Source organism: Globicephala melas, chromosome 15 (assembly GCF_963455315.2).
Source record: "Globicephala melas chromosome 15, mGloMel1.2, whole genome shotgun sequence".
Classification (NCBI taxonomy): Eukaryota; Metazoa; Chordata; class Mammalia; order Artiodactyla; family Delphinidae; genus Globicephala; species Globicephala melas.
In genome coordinates this window covers 8,405,096-8,415,179 of record NC_083328.1, presented here as the reverse complement: position 1 = coordinate 8,415,179, position 10,084 = coordinate 8,405,096, and positions in this window count along the sequence as shown.

Below are 10,084 nucleotides of genomic sequence, written 5' to 3'. Positions count from 1 at the left end.
TTTCCAGACGACCCCCACCCCTCGCCATGCAGACCCCCGCCCTGCCAGACCCCCGGCGCGTGGGCCCCTGGGAGTTGTAGTTCATCCTCTGCTGAGGTGCTACGTTGGGGAGATCAAGGACAAAGGAGCGGTCAAGACTACATCTCCCAGTGGTCATAGCGCGCAGATGGAGGAGGATTCGGGGTGGGGGGGGTCTAATTCCGCGGCCGCTGGGGACCCCTGGCGGGGACGAAGGCTGCCAGTGTCCGAGCGAGTGCTGATTCACGGCCCCGCCCCATATTCTTCGGGAAATTACTGGGGGAGGGGGCCAGGGCCTCAGCCCTGGACCGTATTTCCGAGATAAAATAGCACGCCATGGGGGGATTGGGGAGATGGGGCGCGTTCACTGTTGATCCAAACTGTCAGGGTGGTACCCACCTCAGGGATGGCTGAATTAAAGAGCCAAACCTTGGGGGACTGTCAACCTCCCCCACCCCCCACAAGGTTCCAGCTCTCCCATCCCCACCTTGAGGTTCTTGGACCTGACAGGTGGAAATATGGAAAGACAAATACCAGCCGGGCACTCTGGTTAATATACAGAAAGGATGCAGCTGTTTGCAGACTGATCCCTGGGGAGCCCCTTCTTCCTCTCCGGGGTGGAGCGTTAAAGATTCAATTCAGTTACCAGAGTCAATGGATGCTTACCACTGGGTTGTGTCTCGGGGTTAACCAAACCTTCTCTCCCCGCCTAGGATATACACGCTGAGGTCAGGCTGACTAATTCTTGCTCATATGCTTCCCTTTTTGACATTCCATGTAGCTCACACACCCCATAGTTTTGACTGCACATTTTATTTATTTCATTTATTCGGCCCTTATCTACTGAGCACCTACTATGTTCTAAGCACTGTTCTAAGTAATGGGGTACAGCAGTGAACAAAACAAAACAAAACCCCCGCCCAAGAAAATGGGCAAAATAAAAAACGTGTAGAGTACGTTAGAAAATTATAACTAGTAAAAAAAAAAAAAAGATAGTGGACATGAAGCGTTGTTTATGAGAATAGAGAATGAGGGAGTTTCTGTGAAGGAATATTCCAGGCTCTATGCGAGGCACTGGAGGAAGAGGACATGGAACCCTGCCCTCAAGGAATTCAGGCTAGATAGGAAGAGTTTCTTTTTTTGGGGGGGAGGGGGGCGGTGTCGGCAACTTCCCAACCAGGAGTTGAACCTGGGCCCTCCGCAGTGAGAAGGCGGGAGTCCTAACCACTGAACCACCAGTTCGGAAAAGCTGGTAACATTTCCAACCCGGCCCTTAAAGATATGTAGGATTTGATTAAAAACTAATAATAATAATAAATAAAATAAAATGAAAAACAAAAAATTTTTAAGAAAGAAAGAAAAACAAAACAAAAAAAGACAAAATAAGATGTGTAGGATTTGAGAGCAGAAGAGGGCACAGGCAGGGGTCTCAGAAGCAGGTTCCTCCCTGACATATTTACTGATAGGCAAAGAATTCAGTATGTTTGTTGCCTGAAGTGACAGGTAGTGGGGCTGGGGATGGAGTCAGGAGCCAGAACATGAGGAACCCTGAATGGCAGGCAAGGGAGTGAAGTCTTTCTTCCAAAATAAATAGAAAGCCTGTGAGAGATTTTAACCAGGGCAGAAAAGGATGAGATTTGCATTTGATCTTCATCATCGTTGCTTCCTCAGTGCCGAGCACAGTGCCTGGCACACCATACGTATGCAGAGCATGTGAAATGAAGAAATGAATGAACGCATGCATGCGCTTAGGGAGAGTGCTGTGGCAGGAGTGAAGGAGATGGCCTGAGTGAGGAGAGGACTCTAGAAATAGCTCTGTTCTCCCCTCCTCCAACATGGGATCTGGTCCCTCTTCTCTTACTACACCACCCAGCAAAATGCAATCCTGCTGGTGAATAAACCCTCCCACTTCCTTCTGTCTCTTACGTGAGAGTTCGCCAAGTCCTTCCTCTTCCTTTCTCTTCCTCCCTGCAGGCCAGGCCTCAACCATTCTGGCCTGGGCATCCCAGGTGCATGGGAAGGGAATCCTTACAGCCAACCCTGGTTGTCCACATGTGGATTAAATGTGCCAATGATTCAGGCCCCAGAAGCTAAATCCCAGGAACTTCCTGGCACATTTCGGGCTGCCTCTCTGACCTCTCCCTCCCCCACCAGTCCAATGTGAATTAAAGAATAAAATAAAGTAAAAGAATTCCAGGCCAAACCTGTTTGGGGAAAAAGCAAAGCAGATGCAAAGAAAAGGATGTTCTAAAATCAAACAGGAATAACATCTGTAGTCTCCACATCCAGGCCTCTCTCCGATGATGCAGGGGAGAGCTGGCCCTGCCCTCCTTTCCCTTTTGATTCTTTTTAAGACTCTAGGCTTAAAGCTGCAGCTGCCCAGCGGCCCCGGGCTGTTTAGAGGGCTGCTTCAGAGGCATGGCAACATGACATAGAGCAAATGGCTTAACATTCTGGCTTCCTCCTCCATGCCGTGGTACTGCTAAGAGAAACCTGGAGCAGGGAGGTGGAGAACTAGCATTCTGGCTTCTGCCTGGGCCCCTGGTCTATATGCAAGGCCTGTGTCCTCTTTGGGTCTTAATTTCCCCACCTTTGAAGTGAGAAATTAAATTCAATGAGCGCTAAGTGCTCCGCCCAGGTGTGACAAGTCATAGTTTAGATTCAGCCTGTTCCTCTTCTGAAATGGAAGGCTATTGACATTCTCTAGCTGTGGAAACAGGGAATCTGTACCTGCAGACCTGGGAGATGGTTCAGTCCCAGAGCTGAGAGGCTCAGTCATCTCTGTTTTTTAGACTTGGAGGCTGAGACACAGAGATCTCGGCTGTGTAACCAGTCAAGGCTCAAACAGCAAGGACCAACAGAACCTGAATTCAAATCCAGGCAGATCTTCTGGACTCCCAGTAACAAGGGCACCCTCTCCTGCCCAGGCTATGAGAATCTACCCCTTGGTATCTGCTCAGGGAAGGAGGGGCCTTGCCCTTTGATGACTGGCCTGACACACAGGCTCTGGGCAGGCACACTGTATGGCTAACCCTTTGCCCCATCTCCAGTGCTGGAGGATATGACCTTTAGATGCATCCTCTCTGGGCTGAGTTGGCGGACACACAGGCCAGCCAGAGACATTACTGTCCTGCTGTTTCTGTGCAGTCATAAATCACTGCAGCCCCATCCCCTGGCTCCTGGCTTCCTCCTGCAGCTAGAAAGCTCCCTGATTGGTGTGGAGGCGGCAGCAGCAGCAGCATCTTCCAAAACAGACCGGTAATGCTCCCCACCCTGTCCTCTAGGAACACTTCCCAGTCACTGCCCTAACAGGCTGGTCTGCAGTAGGGGCAGAGCACATGACAGATTCAGAGGCAAAGGACAACATGGAGATCTCAGTGGGTTGCCTCTCCTCCTGAGGATACTGGAGCAGTGGAGGAAGGCTGTGCTGGGAGGCAGGACCCACAGGTTGAAGCTTTGACTTTGCTATTGATCTTGCTGGGTGACCTTGAACAAGTCGCTGTACCTCTCTGGGCCTCAGACTGTACATCTGTAATATAACAGAATTGCACGGATGCTTCTTAAGGTCTTTCAGCCTGTAGCAATAGCCTGCCAACTGCCTTACCATAGTGTCTTCCTAGCCTCTACAGTACAAGATCTGAAAGATCTTTCTATATGTGCGTCCCATCTTCTCCTTCCCTCACCTTGGCTCTGCCATGCATGCCACTCCCATTGCATATGGGCCAAAGTCCATGCTTCTTAGCCTGGAACTCAAGGGCTTTTCCGGAGGCTCCGGCCTACCTCTCTACCCGCATCTCACATAGGACACTGGACTGGCATTTCCTGACCATGCAGTGCCCTCTTCCCACTCTGGGCCTTTTCAAAAGCTGTTCCTTTTGCTGGGAACTCCTTCTACTCCTACCCCCCATTCAATCCTACCTCTTCGTCTTTTAGACTCAGACACAGCGTGTTGAACTGACCGCTCCCCCTCGGTGCTCCTACCAGCTCCCAGCACAGGTTCTAGACCTCATCACTGCACTTGTATGTGTGTGACTTTGTCTTCCCCTGTGGTCTTACAAATGGATTTCTCAAAGACAGAGGTCCATCGGAGTCACCTCTGAGCTCCGAGCCCGGCATGGAGCAGGTGCTCAGGGAAGTTTTGTTCAATGAAAAAGACTCTGCTTCAAGAATTAATCGCCTGGTGATGGTCTTACCTCTTGAGGAGGACTTGAAAGATTTTGCCCCAGAACAAACGGCCATGGTCAAATTGCAGCCAAAACTCAGGAAGGCAGAACTGTAGACAATCCCAGGAGCAAATAGGGCCACAACCAGAAAGAATGGTCTTGAAGAAGAGCCAGACAGAAGATTTCAAAGGAAGCCTGTTGACCTGGGTCTGACAACCTGCAGAAATTTTCCGTTCTGAGTGTCTGACCGCTCCTCAACAAGCCAGCTTCCCTAAATCTAGGGCCTCTCAGATCCCCTAAAACTGACTGGCCTGGAAGGAGGGAGAGATTGAAAAATCTAAAACTTCTTTATATTTTAAGTTTTGCATTCCCCTGAAAAGAGCCCACTTCAAACTTTACCACACCAAGGGAATGTCCATCACCATAAAAAATAGGCCATTGTCCCAAACAAAGAGGTAAATTGTCCCCATTCTCAAGAGTTGGACACTCCAGGGCAGTGGAGCCCAGGATAGAATCTTCTCCTGAAACTCAGCTGTGTGAACTTGGGCCAAGTGCTTCACCAATCTGGACCTCAGGTTCCCCACTGAATCTTAAAGAGAACTGTCCACGATGACCTCTGAATTGGACTATGAAATGAATGCGTTCTTGACTTGGTAGAAGGGTCTGAGTGAGAATTTTGATGCTTGACTCCAACAAAGGGCAAATGACTCATGGGAGAGCCACGGTGATGGGGATGGTGGCAGTCTGCCTACCACAGAGAATGAGGCAGGTGCTTTTTGTTTTTAGAAGACTCCAAGCTGCAGAGAGCCCATCAGTTTCAGTTCATTTCTAGGAGGCAATTTCTCCATCAGCTAGAGCTGTCCAGTGATGGCATGGGCTGAGTCTGGATAGGGTGGGACAGGAATCAGAGGTGAGGGACCAGCAGATAAGCAGGGCCAGAGGACCGGCCACTCAGAGGTGATGCTGACCAGTGGTTCTTAACCGGGCTGTGCATTGCGGTCCCCCAAATACCTGAGGGGAGCTTGTCTAGAATCCAGAGTCCTTGGTCCAACAGACTGGATCAGAATCTCCAACAGTAGGTTCTGGGAACCTGTACGTTTTTAAAGCTCTCTGGGGGATTCTTCCACCATTAGTGGTCTGCCAGAGTGACTTCAAAAGACCCTGGAAACCCTGAAGAAGGCCAGGCTGGGTTGCTCAAAGAGGAAGTAGAGTGGCCATGAGGCCTTCTGAGAGCTGGAAGAGGTAGGGAACTGGCATTTTCTTGTGTTGGCCATTCTGCCAAGTCAGCCCAGCACTAATGCTTCCAGAGTGCAAATCCCACTTGATCATGTAACAGGAACGCTGGTGTTGACACAGCAGGCAGACAGGAGCCCAGGCTGCACCAGGGGACAGGAGGTAGGCACAGACAGCACCAACTCCTTGCTCTGAGCCTGGGGACAGACAGGGGCAAAAAGCACTCCCTCCACATCAACCCTTGAGCAAATTGAGATGACTCAGGAGCATGGGGCCTGCACTGTCTTCTAGGCTTCAGAGCCAGCCAGATTTCCTCCCTGTCTTCCTAGAGTTGGAGTTGGTAAACCAGAATGGACAGCAGAAGGACCCTTATTCATCCAATAGAGAAATCCCACATACAGCACCCCATCTCCTGGGTGTCAGCCCTTGCGAGCACACCTCTGGCCATAGGCAGTTTACTATTTCCTAAAGTCCCCCTTCCTTTGTGGGACAGCACTTAGGTTCCCAGATCTTTTTCCCATTGTTCCTCATTCTACTTCATGGTGTTACAAGAAAAAGGAGAACTCTTCTCCCCAAAGGCCTTTTACGTTTGAGGCCAGGACATGTGCAGCCCTTTTGTCTCCATATTGTACAAGCTTCCCCAGGAACAAAGAGTACATTTTAGCACGTTCTTTTTTCTTCTCCATCTATAATGCCTGGTGCATGATGGGAATGGAGAGATGGCCAAAGAGATGGATGACCAGGACATGTGGTACTGAGCTCCTGACCCCCCAACTTGAGAGATGTGTGCCCAGAGGGTTATACAAGGCCTAAGAGCCCTTCATGACAAGTGGACGTTGGCCTTCCAACCCTAGGGCAGCCATCCCAACCTAGGCTGAGCCAGGTGCCTCCATAAGAGGCTGCCTTGAGGTCTATAATCAGTGCTCTGTGATCCTCCCCCTAAGTCCTCACCTTGTTTCTTTAATAATACTCAGGGGGCAAGGAAAGGCCAATAAATGAGAAAAAACAGGAGAGCATATGCGTTTGCCCCCATTCCCCCATAGACAGGAGAGAAAGCACACTACAGATGAGGAGTCCAAGGCACAGAGGGGTTAAGTAACCTGTCTAGGTCACATAGGTAGTAAATGGAGGGGCTGGGTCATGAAGGAGGTTCATGTGTCTCCTCTTCCTCATTGGAGGGAACTCTTCTTTGTTGGCCTCTTTTCAGAGCCAGTGAAGGCAGGCCTGACTCCCTACACACAGCTGGATTTACTTCTTTTATTTATTTATTTATTTTTGGCTGCGTTGGGTCTTCATTGCTGCGTGCGGGCTTTCTCTAGTTGCAGTGAGCAGGGGCTACTCCTTCATTGTGGTGCGCAGGTTTCTCATTGCGGTGGCTTCTCTTGTTGCGGAGCACGGGCTCTAGGCACGTGCGCTTCAGTAGTTGTGGCTCACGGGCTCTAGAGCGCAGGCTCGGTAGTTGTGGTGCACAGGCTTAGTTGCTCTGCGGCATGTGGGATGTTCCAGGACCAGGGCTTGAACCCGTGTCCCCTGCGTTGGCAGGCAGATTCTTTTTTTTTTTTTTTTTAGTGAATGGTGTTTTATTTTTTCATTAATTTATTTTATTTTTGTCTGCATTGGGTCTTCGTTGCTGCATGCCAGCTTTCCCCTAGTTGCAGAGAGCAGGGCTACTCTTCGTTGGGTGCACACGCTTCTCATTGTGGTGGCTTCTCCTGTTGTGGAGCACAGGCTCTAGGCACGAAGGCTTCAGTAGTTGTGGCACACGGGCTCAGTAGTTGTGGCGCACGGGCTTACTTGCTCCGTGGCATGTGGGATCTTCCCAGACCAGGGCTCGAACCCGTGTCGCCCGCATTGGCAGGCGGCTTCTTAACCACTGCGCCACCAGGGAAGCCCTGGGTTTACTTCTCACCTCTCCAGTGGGAGGATGCAGACAAAGCTTGGTAGCAGGAGGGGCCTGAGAGCAGAAGTGAATGACCTGCTCCTTCATGGGAGTGGGAAGGAGTGTGTCCTCCAGGAGGATGAGTCAAAGTCAAGGCCCTCCTGGAGAAGTTGGAGGGACAGCCGTTTCCAGGTGTACTCCCCAAGGCTGGGGCTGCCCTCGGGGGCTGGGGCAGCAAACAGAACACTGGAGATCTGGCTGCACCAATGATGTGCTGAATAACCTTAAACAAATCACTTCTCTTCTCTGGATCTCTGACTCTCCTTTGCTCAGAACAAGCCACTTAGGTTAATACTAAAATCTTCACATTTTCCGGCCTTCGCTGAAAAGATCTGAACTCCAGTTATCCTGTACAAATCAGGAGCGCTCAATGAAACCTTGGGGATTTCCTGGGTTCTGGGAGTGGGGGAGGGGAGGATAAATAAAACCAGTCCTGAAAAGCCCTAAGGCTGGGAATTTCAGAATGGACCAGATTCTGCCCTTTGGATTCTTCAGCCAGTGAAGATATCAAGCAAGGGAGAGATGGAGTCAGATTTGCATTTATTAAGGTCTTTTTTTTTTTGGCCCACCCACAAGGCTTGTGGGATTTTGGTTTCCCAACCAGGGATGGAACCTGGGCCCTCGGCAGTGACAGCATGGAGTCCTAACCACTGGACTGCCAGGGAATTCCCAGATTTGCAAATTAGAATGGTCATTCTGGCAACTAGAGTAGGGAGTGGATTGGATGGGGAGACCAGAGGTGGGGAGACCCTTTGGGGGGTGGTTCCTATAATAGCCCCTGTGAGAGGTGTGGGGGGAGGGGTTAGGGAGCAGTGATGGCTGTGGGAGGAGGGAGATACCCCGCAGGACTCCTAGAAAAGTGGGTGGATGGGGACAGTCCCATCCTCCTAGAGAGAGCAGGGTTAAGGGAAAGCTGATGGGTTCAGTTTGGGAGGTGAGATGCCCAGGTTGGGTCTGGACACAGAAATTTGAGTTTGCAGTGGGAGGTGGACCCATGGGCCTTTAAGGAGTATAAATGAGCAATGGGCTGGGCCAGAAAAGATGGGCTCAGAAGGAGACCTGGAAGGATCCACAGGATGTGACCATGCCTTCCTCATGGTGCTCCAAGGTGCCAGGTGCCTCCAGAAAACTGTAAGGACAGAAAAGCAGGCCTTTCCATGAGTTAGGGCATCTCTGTCAACCTCGGCAAGTGCAATTTTAGTGGAGCCGAACTACAGTGGTTCAGGATGGCAGGGGGTAGAGAAGTTGTGAATTAGGATTTGGAAATGAGTATTTTCTTTTTTTAAATTTATTTTATATTTTATATTAGAGTATAGTTGATTTACAATGTTGTGTTAGGCAAATGACTATTTTCATCAGTAATTTAATGGTCAGATGAAGGAGAGAGACGCTGGTATTACTGGTGGCTCAAGGCAGAGGGAGGGTTTCCTTTGTTTGCAAGAGGCTGGGATTGTTTAAATGCTCAAGGGAAAGAGGCCGGAGAGAGAGAGGCTGGAAGGATGGGGGTGGTGTGGAAGGAACAGGTGGATATGTTGACGTGGGGGAGGTCAGGAGCCCTGGAAGAGGGGTCAGCCGGGATGGAAGGCAGGTGGGCTACACTTCTGAGCGGAGGGCTGGGAGATTCCCGGGAGAGAAGGAGAAGCTGAAGTCATCTGCTGAGTCATGGGAGGAGGGGAGGAGGCTGGTGAACAGGCTGAAGGTTTGAGGGAGCCTCTGGGGAGGGCGGGGGAGTGAGCTGGGAAAAGGATCAGCTGGGCCTGGAGGCCTCGTGCACAGGGCCCCCATCTGCCCGGCCCTGTGGTTTTCTCCAGCAGCTCTCAGCAGCTCTGGGCCAGGAGCTGAGAAGGTCGAGGTCAGACCACCCAGGGCAGGCAGTGGTCAGCTGTGGCCGAGGGCCTGGGGGCCAGGGGGCTCAATATATCAAAGGAGTGAATGCCAGGACTGGCCGAGGACCGGGCAAGGTGGGAAAAATAAAGGCGGGAGGGGGTCAGAAGCCGGAGGGCTCAGGGACATGGAAGAACAAGTAGAGGGGAGTGATGAAGTGGGGTGCCAGAGCATCAGGAGAGTGGGCAGCCCAAGAGCAGCAGAAAATTCTGGGGAGTGGACAGGGGCTAGAGCTGAGGCTCAGGTTTGAGTTGGTTCCCTTGAGAGGCTCTGGTGGCAGATGCTGTGTCCTGTGGATGCTGGAAGTCCCCAGGATGAGGCAGGGCCTGGGGAAGGAGGAGAACGACAACCAGGGGCCAAAGGCCTCAGGAAGGCCACCCAGGACCAGGCTGTGAGGGCGCAGGGATGGTTCACAGAGCTGCGAGCTCTGAGCCCCAGGGAAGGGGGTCTGCTCAAAGGGTTTGGCTTTGGAAGAAGCAGCGCGGCAGGCAGGGCAGCTGGTGGCTTGAACCTCCACACCTTTCCCTTCTGCCTGGCACAGGGCCCTGCCCCCCTCGCATCTTGCTCCCATAACTCTGATCTCTGGGCCAGCACTTCTAACTCGGAAAGATGGGGCTGATTCGGGCCTCCTGAGCTTCACAACCAGGGAAGAAGAAGCCAAGGGCTTGAACAAAGCGGAGCGTGACTACCGTATTCCCTTGCTTTGTTCTTTTTTATCCACTGGGTCATGCAGGTGGCTGAGGAGAGGCACAGGCAGAGTAGGGGCAGCTGTGATTTCTGAGGCACTGGATGTCCTGGGGTTACTCCTGGGGCAGGGATAGGCCAGGGAGGAGGCCCTGATGCTGGC